This window comes from Acanthisitta chloris, unplaced genomic scaffold (assembly GCF_000695815.1).
Source record: "Acanthisitta chloris isolate BGI_N310 unplaced genomic scaffold, ASM69581v1 scaffold325, whole genome shotgun sequence".
Classification (NCBI taxonomy): domain Eukaryota; kingdom Metazoa; phylum Chordata; class Aves; order Passeriformes; family Acanthisittidae; genus Acanthisitta; species Acanthisitta chloris.
Genome location: NW_008672925.1, coordinates 19,171 through 30,830, shown reverse-complemented (window position 1 = coordinate 30,830; position 11,660 = coordinate 19,171). Strand labels below are relative to the sequence as shown.

General features: G+C 40.2%; 1 pseudogene; it reads left to right on the top strand.

The window, feature by feature from the left end:
• The first annotated feature begins 427 nt into the window (after window positions 1-427).
• On the top strand, window positions 428-1,507 carry LOC103802233 (annotated as a pseudogene).
• The last annotated feature ends 10,153 nt before the right edge of the window (window positions 1,508-11,660 follow it).

Below are 11,660 nucleotides of genomic sequence, written 5' to 3'. Positions count from 1 at the left end.
GCCAGGATAGTCATGCTGAACAAAAATACGGATCCTCATGCAGACCTGGGCTTAGTCTCACTTCTGCAGATTGCACAGTAGTCCTCTTACTCAGTCTTCCAAAGACTGCTAAAATTTTCAGGTCTGCTCACGTGGAGAGAGTGGTTTAGTGGTAAGTAGCCGAGATGGCGGCAGAGGAGGAGGAGAATTGATGGGGCAGATATCATACTCAGCTGACCTATACCCTTCGCTTGCAGGTGGCCATCAAATATGTGGCCTGCGATAACATCTTGCAGTGGGGCGAGCTGGTGAGTGAGCAGAGACCAGTGGGAGAAACCGGGACATCACAGGCAGGGATAAGGCAAGGGCCATGAGTGCAGAAGTCAGAACATGATGGGGGGCAGCTGGTGTGGGGTCACTGTGAGAATGGGAGCATCCCAGGCCAGGGATGGCCAGCACCAGTAGTGCCAGGCACGGGGGCACCCAAGCGTCCCCTGGCCAGCAAGATGTCCAAGCACCAGTGAGCTGGACAAGGGGGTACTGGAGCATCCCAGGCAGGCACCACTGGAACCCTGGTGCAGCATCAGCCCTGCAGGCTGCATTACCTTCTCTCCACAGCCCAACGGCACTACTGGCCCTGGAGAAGGTGGCCTCTGGCTGCCCCAACATCATCCAGCTCCTCAACTGGTTTGACCTGGATGGCACATTTGCCCTGGTGGCGGAGCGTCCAGAGGCCTCTCAGAATCTCTCTGAATTCATTGTGGAGTGGGCATCCCTGGACGAGGAGACGGCACAGCAGCTTTTCTGCCAGGTGCTGGATGCCGTGTGGCACTGCAGCCGGTGTGCCATCCTGCACCATGACATCAAGCCGGAGAACCTCCTCCTTGACCTGGACAGCAGCAACCTCAAGCTGATTTGCTTCAGTTGCAGCACCTTCCTGCAGGATGAGTCCTACACCCACTTTCCAGGTGAGCACACAGCTGCGGGGATGCTCCCAGTCTCAGGCATTGCATGGCCCAGCCTAGCCAGTCACCAGGGCTTCTCACCTTGGCTGGGGAGCGCAGGATGAATCCTTCAGCCAACTGCCAAGCTGCTCTTTGGCACATGTTGTGACACGGAAGCTGGCACCCAGCCCTTTCAGTGGCCTCTCCCACCCACTCTGCCCTAGGCTGGGGCAGGAGATGAAGGGCTTGGGCAGCTCCACTCCCTTGCTTTGCCCTGGCTTAGAGTTTCTTGGATTTGGCCAAGCCTAGGCAGGGAGCACTGGTGGGGGTGAAGTTGTGGTCACTGCTCTATCCCCTGCATCCCTGAGTACACTCAGAAGCCCGCAGCATCTGACTAAACAGCTCTGCCTGTATCCCATGGGAATGCAGTGGTACAGCCCACCAGAGTGGATCTACTATCACTGCTACCATGGCCATTCCTCCACATCTGGTCCCTGGGCATACTGCTTTACAACATGGTCTGCGGCTGCATGATGAGGCCACTGTGTCACAGGAAGTCCTGTTCTGGCAGCAGGTCTCTCTAGGTTGGTATCTGGCTTTGGGGCATGGTGGGAACAAATAACGGGTTTGGGGAGATGGTGCTGCACACACCAGCATTGTGCTCATGCAGCTACACAGGAGCTTGATTTCCCAGTGTAAACCAGAGGAGGTGGCACTGGAGAGGGTTGATCTCACACCCTTTGCTGAAGGAGGTGGCATGTGTCTGGCCATCCTGCTCTCCTCCACAGCTCAGAGTTGGCTGCGAGGCTCTGTGCAGCTCTGAGCATGCACAGCACGGCCTGGGCACCGCAGACGGTGGCACGAGGTGCACAGGAGCCTTCTATGACTGACCAACGCCTTCTGCTTTCTCTCTCCAGAGTATCTTGTCAAGTGGCGCTCATCCAAGGGCCCCAGGGACAGGCCATCACTGGAAGACATTTGCAGCCATCCTTGGGTGCAGGGCAGGCATTTTCTGGGACCTGCAGCTGGAGCCTACGCAGCACCAGATTTCTGAATTTTGCTCATCTGCTCTCTACCTTATTAAAGTTTATTGTTTCTGTCTTGCAAGTGATGTGCCTCACTCCCTTTGTGACAGTCCTGCTGCCCAGAGCCTGCTCAAAGCCACTGCAAAAGTAGTGAGAAAAACCAGAAGCAGCCAAACCTAATTTCAGGTCAAGCCCTGACAAAAGTATTCATCTTTCTTCCCCTGAAATGTGCCCTCAGCCTCATAAGTCATCGGTACCGACCTCAGGGTCTTTGATCAAACCAAGTGTTGAAGCTCAAGAAGATGATGTGTTTATTGTCATGGAAAAGCAGGAGTGAAAATGCCAAGGAGGATCAGTCCCTCAGGCTGAGAGGCAACAGCAAAGTCTGCCTAGATGGAGGGCACAGCAGGTAGTTCCTCTGCAAAGTGCTTCCATTCTTCTCCCTCCAGGTAGAAAAAAATTAGATCACTTGGGTTTTAAGTTGCTTAAAGCATTATCCATCAGTTTTCTCTATATCCCACTGAGTTCATATATAGAACCAGGGATTTTGAAAGGGTATTGCTAACCTTTGAGCTTTTGACTGGGCTTATTCATGTAAAAAAATCCAATCTATCTTTCTCCTTCTGTTTTAGTTTTGATTTTCAAAGTAAATGCAGCATGCACAAAAAGCACTGAAGACAGAAGTGCCTGATGTGTTAGGTTCTGTATTAAAAGGGTTCCTGCTTGACTTTGTGGGTTCTTTAGATATCCCAGAAATAAATTATTGGGGGAAAATATCATGCATTTTTTTCATACTCTTTTTTTCATGAATGCTGCATGCTACATGGGAAGATTCAGATCCATTTTGCTGTTTTTGTTTTGAGGCAAAATAAAAATAAAACCCAAAAAGGTGAGATAAATGCAAAGAGGTCCACTTGGAGACTAAGGGAACAGCCTTAATATGAACCAAGTCCCCTAGATCTGCTTTTAAGCTTATACTTTTGGTTTTCTGCTCTTGCTTTCACTTACAGTATTATAGGTGATAACATCTATACGAAATACTAAAAACATACCAGCTGCATGCAAGTGACAGCCTTCCATCATTAGCAATTGGTCTTTCTCTGATACACAGTAGAATCTCATCCACACCCGTGTTCCCACCATTTTGTATTTTGAAACAAAGGATCAGCATAGATGCGTCCCAGGGTCAGAAAGCAATTCCGTGCTTATAAAACAAGGATTCATACAAATGACAGTAATATTTATAAATTTATTTGAAACACAGCTTTCTGAACAACTGCCCTATTACTGGCAGACAGTTTTTGTGTTTTTCAGACTAATGAACTAAATAAGAAAGAATGGCATTCAGTTTTCTGTACAAAATAGTGTTTCAAGTCTAAATTCTGACACTGACCTTCAGAGTGACTGCAACGTCTCCTATCACGGTGTTACCTGGAAACTGCACTAGTACATATTCAACTACAAATGGAAATACTGTAGAGCAAAGGATTTAAAACAGTAACCTGCCAACACAGCCTGAAATTCTCTTTTTCCTAGAGCACCTCATTGATAGTTAATTTCTGAGAGCAGCCTTTCAACCTGTAGTATATAAATGTACCAGTAATTTGGTCTGGAACTTCTCTCGCTGCCTTGCTTTACAAAATGTCAAAGGTAACAGCAGAAAAGTTTTACATAAAAGGCGGTAGATATAACGGCTGTTTCCAGCTTTGCTTACTATGACACTCTGTCAGAAATAATATTCAATTGATTTGACATGATTTGTTCTAGAAAAATCCGTGCAGGCTCTGTCTTACTGCTTTATTATCCAAATACTTTAGAACGGCCACATAGTTTGTTCCCATATCTTCCCAGGAATCAGGATTGTGTAGGATTTCTCTGCAACTCTTCAGGTCGACCCTTTCACATGCCTTTTTCAAAGATAAGTAACACTGTTGCCTTTCTCCCACCCTTCTTTATTCTTTGAAGAGGTCTTGAAAATAATTGCTGAGGTTTACAGAGTGCTGACTGGAATACACAAAACATGTTTGATTTCTATCAAGACTCTTTCTTCCATTTTCTTGCCAGTTCTTTAACCTCTAGCTAAAATTATGTTTTGTTCAAGTAACAATCATAAATAAGCTCTAATTGCCTTTCTGTGAAGAGAGAAGCAAAAGAGGTAGCTGAATGCTTGTCTTCTCTGTTCCTCTTGATTTTCTTTCCCATTAGTCACATTGCTGAATTACAAATTCCTTTGTAGGCACCCTCCATAAGTTTCTTTCACTTATCACATATTTTTTTTTCAGTCCCTGCAACACACTGAAACTCAATTTATGCCTTAGCCTTCTTAATTTACAGTTGCATGCTCATGTTAAACCTTCAAATTCGTGTGCCACTTAGTTGTAGTTTTTCAATAGCAGTGTATTTCAGGAGCACCATCTTTCCAAAAAGAATTCAGTTTAAGCTGGACTCAGTCCATGCCATTTCTGTGTTGAAGCAAAGGCTTCAGCAGCAGAAGCTTATGGATGCTGACGTAATGATGTCCCCATCAGCAGTTGTAACACTAAGGCTGGAGTGCCCAGAACTCAAATACTGACTTTCTCTCAGCAATGTGTCACCTCTCTCCAGCTCCTTGTTGTTCACCAACAATTCTGACAGATGGAACTAGCAAACTGGGAGAGGCTGACAGGCAGCAGTCTTTTTCACCAATATGGCTCTTTGCAGACACAGTGTGTCTTCTCCCTATTACCAACAGGGAAACACACTCCTAGCAAAATTTTACACCAGTATAAAATGAAGATGTAAGCTCGACCTGTGAATTCCAGGGACAAAGGGTATCTTTTAAAAAACATTGGTCAAGTACAATGTTTGTTTTCATTATTCTTTCTGCAGTCACTGGCATTAATTTTGTAACAGTCATCATGGGTATCACTTGTCTGTAACCTCAGATAAATTAGTGATGTTTTCCAATCTTTTACATCTTGGCAGATATACCTAAGTATTGGCATTGAAATATTAGTCCCTTTTACAGCTGACAAAACATCTGAAACAATTAGTGACTTGAGCAGAAAGAGCAGGTATTTTCATGTGATCACTGGTGATTTGAGCTATGGAAACAATAAATCAAGGAAGAACTTCTTTACACTGAGGATGTGAAAGCACTGGAACAGGCTGCCCAGGGAGGTCATGAATTCTTCCTCTGGAGACATTTAAAACCCACCTGGACCTGTTCCTGTGTAACCTGCTCTATGTGACCCTACCTTGGCAGGCAGGTGCGACTAAATGATCTCCAGAGGTCCGTCCCAACCCTGACAATTCTGTGATTATGTGATTCCAATAGTCATTTGCTATCTGTGCCATTAAAAAGCAAATTCCCCCAAACCTGCTCTGTTGTTTTCAAGAAAGCAAGAAAATGTTTTAGAAAAACTGTTCATTAAAAAAGGGGCACATGAAAGCACAGTAGTGAGTCTAACCTGATTTTGAGGATTATGTAAAGTTTTTTCCTCATGTATCAAAGAATTTGAGAATCTTGAACATATTTCAGTCTTGAAGCCTTGGCTCATACATCTAGTTAGGTATAACCTTCAAATCACTTATTTCTATACATTTGAGTTAGAAAGATCTTACTATGTTGTATGGATTTTTGAAAATTTTATATTATTAGATGGTCCATTTGTAGATTTTTAACATTTTTGTAAGAAAAATGTTAGAAAGGCAAATTATATTTCTTTTACAAATTGCTAACCCAAATTTGTGGTAATGTTAACAATGTGAATTTGTATGTGTTAAATGCTCTAACATAGTGTGCTAACTGAAAAATAAACTAGAATGCTACTGTTAAATTCCTTGCTCATGAATTTCCAGGGTATATTTTAGCACATTATTAAAAGTAATGAGTGTTTTCATCCAGTGAAATATATAATTTCTATATAACTCTCCTTACAGTTTTGTTTCTCATTACATTTTCAATGGACAAAATTACTTGGATAAGCTATAAATCCCCTTTGTTATAAGAGGAAGTTGATCTCGGATATTGGGAAGAAATTGTTTGTTATGAGAGAGTTGAGGCACTGGCACAGGTTGCCCACGGAAGTTATGGATGTCCTGTACCTGGATGTGTTCAAGGCCAGAGTGGATGGAGCTTTGGGCAACCTGGTCTGGTGGAAGGTGTCCCTGCCTGTGTCAGGGGGGTTGGAACTAGGTGATCTTTAAGGTCCCTTCCAATCCAAACCATTCTATGATTCCATGAGTCTAAGAATACAGGTGACACTTAGCTCAATTCTGAAAAATCCAGAGTTCCTGGCTTATATCAATAATGAATCAACAAGCCAGATCTTCCCATCTTAAGGGACCTTTGTACAACTCACTAACATCTTCAGGTCTGCCAGAAGCTCAATAAATGCTATAGTATGAGAAGTATTCATTAGGCATACATTCATAACTCCTAGCTCCCATTTTAGTTTTCCTAAGAGACCATACACAGCAGACCAGTAATAACGGTGGCATGCATTTAGGATGTCCTTTTTCTAAACTTATCTTCCTTCCCTACAGGTTTCCATTGGTTTAAGCTCCTATTAGCACACCAGGTGTCAGTTTCATTTGACAAGACAAGATATACTGTTCAGTTAATTTATTTATGCTACTGAACAACCATTGTATAAACCTGTCACTCTGGACTCTGACTTGTAATCAGGGGCCTCTCAGGTTAAGCTCTTTAAAAGGGTGGTGCTGTCATCTGTCCACCCTTTACCAGTTGTACAGTTATCTGACAGCTGCATCTTCTAAACTATGGGAGTGATTATTGTGCCTTTAAAATCTTGTGCTATGCTTATGGCTGATAAGAAATGGAGATCTCTGCATAGCAGGGAGGAATGAAGCATCTCGTCAGACACCCCAAGGTAGACTTTCATTGCTTCTCAGTCTGACCCTATAGTCTTTGACTCCCACTGATGGTTAGAAATGAAAATATTTAAAAAGTATTTGGAACCATTTAGTCCCCCTGTATCTTTGATTTTCCACTGAATTGAAAAAAGCAATTTTCCTTTTATATTTTTTCTCAAAATAAACTGTCTTTTACAAATAAATAAAACAAAACTGAATATATGTAACTAAAACTTAGAGGTCCTAGCTGTGGCAATATGATTTCTCATTTCTGAATCACAAAATACCTGAAAAACTTCATTTATGGATGGTATTGATCCATCACTTTTATGCAGATAATTAATTGCTTGGATTTACAGATCCTATTTTAAAGCTATAGTAAGGCTTATTGCCCAGGAAATAAAAACAGACTACATTTTTGACACAATCCAACCAAAACAAGAGTATCCATGCTTCCTTTACCTAGTAATTTTTAGACAGAAAGTCCTGTGTCATCTCTGAGACTGATGAGGGAGTTAATCACACTGAAAGGATCAAATACTATATCACTCCAGCCCTGAAAAATCTGGGAATGTTGCAACATTGCAGCAAGAAGTCTTGCTGAGCAGCTGAACACTGCAGATTGAGTGATCAGGAGCTCTGCAGGACTGGAGCCCATGTACGGTTCTGCTGATTTGCTGAACTCTGTTGAAGCAGAGAAGCAGAATCAGCAGCCTGTGATGAAACTTTTAATCTCCCTATAATTCGGAAAGCTTGCCCAGCAGGGTTTGAACTCATCAAAACTCAGAATACACACTTGGAGCAGACCTTTTAAGATGAAGCCTATTTTATCTGAACACTATGTTTTCTGATCCTAAGTACAGAGAGTGTTTCAGAGATGCCAAGTCTTTCTATAGTTAAAGAGTTTCCTTTTAAGCTTGGCTCTTTAAGCATGAAATATTTTTGGATCAGATAAGTTCTACAAAACCATTAATGATTTCTTTGCATTCACAGTGAAGAAAAATATTTTTCTTTAAGGGAGCTGAAAAACTCTGAAAAAAACCCATATGTTCTGCCACACCAAGTTTAATGGGAGGGGAATGCTATCTTGTAACTGGCTCTTCATATTGTGATAAGGTAAAAAATAGTACTAAGCTCCTCTGCATACAAATTAAAACCTTCCTTGAATTTGTCTTCTCTCCCAGTGAGTGACTGGCGTTTAAGATTTGACTGTCCCTACCTGAAGTGGAACATACTTAACTAGGTATTATTTTTTCAAGGATAAATATCCTGGGTTTAAATCTGTCTCCTTAGCCCAGAGGGATATTTTAATGCTGCCTGTGTCTTGAACTCTACATCACTTATATGGACAACTAGAAATATAAATAAATACAGTTAGTTATCACAGTTAGGGGTTTATGTTGAGAGCTTATGCTCCAGTAGAACTGTAATCCCCTTTGCCCCTGTATGCTAAGTACTTTCGGAAATAAATGTCATCATTATTATAAGGTAAATGAGATTTAATATGTTAAGCTACTAACTTAGTTCCTCCTTCATATCTTCAGAACTGCTTAGAAGCCAAAGGCTGATGACAGTGTCAGCGGAAGATCAAGAAAGATTTTTGTCCTCTGAAGAATATTAACGTGAAACTATGCTTAAAAAGTGGGCAACCTTACTGAAACTCTATTACATTATTGAACAGCCACTCATTTCATAACACTGTGACTTCTTTATATTGAATATAATCTCATTTCAGCCTCATTCAGAATAGTCATATGCATGTCACCTTAGAACAGTTTCACCACATGGTTGTCATACACACATAACTCAGTAAATCTAAAGTATGCTATTAGTATGGGATTTCCAGGCAGGATCCCACTGCAAAATAAGGAGTACAAGTCAGTAGGCATTAACCAGATTTAGGAGTAGATGGATCAGTAGGAATATTAAGAAATCCTCAGAAAATGAGTGGCAAAAAACATATCAATTTATAGGCTGAAAGCTTCCCCCGTTTTTTTTCTGTAAAACTTGTAACAGAGTCATGACAGCTTTATTGATTCCTTAGTTAAAATAATATCTATGGGCTGCAGTTTTCAGAAACACAGAGCCACAGCTGACACATAATGTCCAGTGCTTTATGCACAGCTGTTTCAAATATTGAGCCTACCAGCAAATTTTGTTACTGCTAGTGTGACATCCATGGGTCATACTAATTAAAGCTGAAAAAGATGGAGTATTGTCTATTCTCATTTCAATTTTTACATCTGTGTTTTCAGAGTAGACAATATGTTTTTCCTCCTCTGACAATCTACATTCAGGTGGAAGCAGGGGCATGGAAACAAGCAGTTGTGACATGTGACCTATATTCTCTCAGTAATTTTTGGCAGGTCACATAAAATCGTTTCTTGATTTCTGCCTTAGCAAAATAAATGCTATTATTTTAGAAAATTCTGTGATATAATGATAAAAGAATAAAACCAGTTATTTTCATTGTGGTATCAGCAACCTCTTTTGGAGATCTATACAAATTTGCATAGTGAACTAACTATTTCAAACTGCAATAAACTGATACCAGAATTAATGTATACAAGTAGAACAAAACTGCTGAAGAAAGAAAACTAACTATAACAGTGTCTCATATTAAAGAACTCTGTGTTGTTAGGTAGTAGGATACCATGGTACTACCTAGTGAGAGAATCCAAAACAGAAAAGCCAGTCCCACAAAAGCATAAAACTGACTCATAACAAAACCAAAATTATTTCCTTTTTCACCTTTCAGACTACACTTCAATTGAAGGAAATTTTTCCTTTGAGAGAAAAGAGTGCGTCAAACCAGCAGTGAAATGAGACAACATTAAAAACAGTAGTGAATTGTTCCAACACACAAGAAAAACAGGAAGCATATTATAAGACTAAATGACCATATTGGAAGCTTGTTAATGCTCTGAAAATCAAAGAGTTTCACACAAAGCTGTAAGCAAAGACACATTGCTAGGGTATAGTACAATATCACAGCTGAAGTATGTAGAGAATAAATAGAAGTATTCAATGGCCCTTTCATTCTTCCATTAAGAAAAAAAACAGTATTCTAACATAATTTGCCATACATAGAAGGTTTAATAACAAGGTAGTAGGAACAAATCTTTCAGAAGAGGACATGAAGAGGCTAAAGGATGTGTAAGTGTAAATAACTAAAAAATGTTTAAAAGTGTAAGTACTTGAATTCAGCAGGGCTTTGTGAAGATCACCCTAAAGCAATGGTTGTCTGGGGAATTTTTGGCAGCCACGTTTGACCACCCGTTGTCTCACAAGACAATGATAGCCCATTTTTACAGAAGCTTTCTGTTTCATTTTCTCAAGAGGATAAAAAGCAGAGATTGAGGAATGATTATACAACATGTCATATATACTGGAAATACCCATTATAATATGCTCCAAGCAGTCATCAGTCTATTATCCCAGAAGCTCATAATACAATATCAAAAAGTTTGGACACTGCTTTGACAAAAGCCATCTCCTTGACAATTCTCCACTAATAGCAGCTAAATAAAGTACATGACATATTATTTGCCCTTTAACTCTTCTGTGACAGCTTTTTCCCACAAAATCTTATATTAATATACTAATTTGAAGGAGTATCAAGCTGTATTGCCATTCAGAGTGTTTAAGAAAGAAAAAAAGGAAGTAAATTTTCATAATACAAATGCTGAATGGTAAATATGTTAATATAGTATGTCATGGACATCAAAACTATAAATGCTTAAAGATAAGTTGTACAAATCCATGGAATAAAAACGCTGAGCTGTAGTGAAAAGGCTCAGAAAGCCCTGCAGGTCACACTGGGAGAAATATCCCCATATAGTTCTTTCAGTCTTATGAAGTAGTGGCTCCATTTTTGAAACAAAATTAAAAGTTAAATTTTGCATTCATACAGTTCTCCAGTTATAAGCACTCAAATAAAATGAAAAACATTGTTTTTCAATATGTCAGAGGCAAGAAGCAGTCCAACATGATGCATAATTCAGGCCTGTTGAGGCAGTCTTCGAACACTGAGTGTTTTAATACAGAGTTAGAATTTACCTTATCCTTCCAAGACAGTTTATGGGTTTGATGATAAAATTCAACCAGTGTAGAACAGAAATAAGCCCCACAAGAGATTGAGAACAGATGATCACAATGACACCCTCTGGCCACTCAAGCTATTAGTTTATATGTCCATAGCAATACATTGAGCATTTCTCTAATATGGATGCCCTTATGAAGAACTGAGTCTCTGACCATGGCTCTGCCAATGCTGCAAGTAAACAACCTCAGGGGTCCTCAGCTGAGGCTCCTCCTTTGCTGTGTTCACTCCAGAAGTCTATGAAATATGACTAGATACTGACCAAAATCCTCTGGGCTACTAATAAATGCCATTTCTGGTTAGAATTGTGTTTTAGCAAAAACATTTCAAATGCCCTCACGTTACAAGTAAGATGGCTTCATTCTTGACCTTATTATTTTTCCATTTGACAGTCATTTCCCTGACAGATTAACCCAGCTAAAACCTGTGGGTAAAACACTGCTGTAAGCAATTTATGCATTACATTTTTTAACCTTGAAAATGAACATTTGTTTGTTTGTTTGTTATCTTAGTAACTCAAGGAGGAAATAAAACTTGAATGGTTTTTCATCAGATTTTTTTAACTGTTCATCTCTGTTCAGAAACAACAGCAACACCCGAGGCTGAATTAAATAAGTGAACAGCGAGTATTATGAAAACAGTCTCTACATAAAGTTTCATATAATTTTTATATGTTTTATAATTCTAAGTTTTTATAATTCTAAAAATATATAAAAGACAATATCCTGAGTATTATTTCTAAAAATATATCCG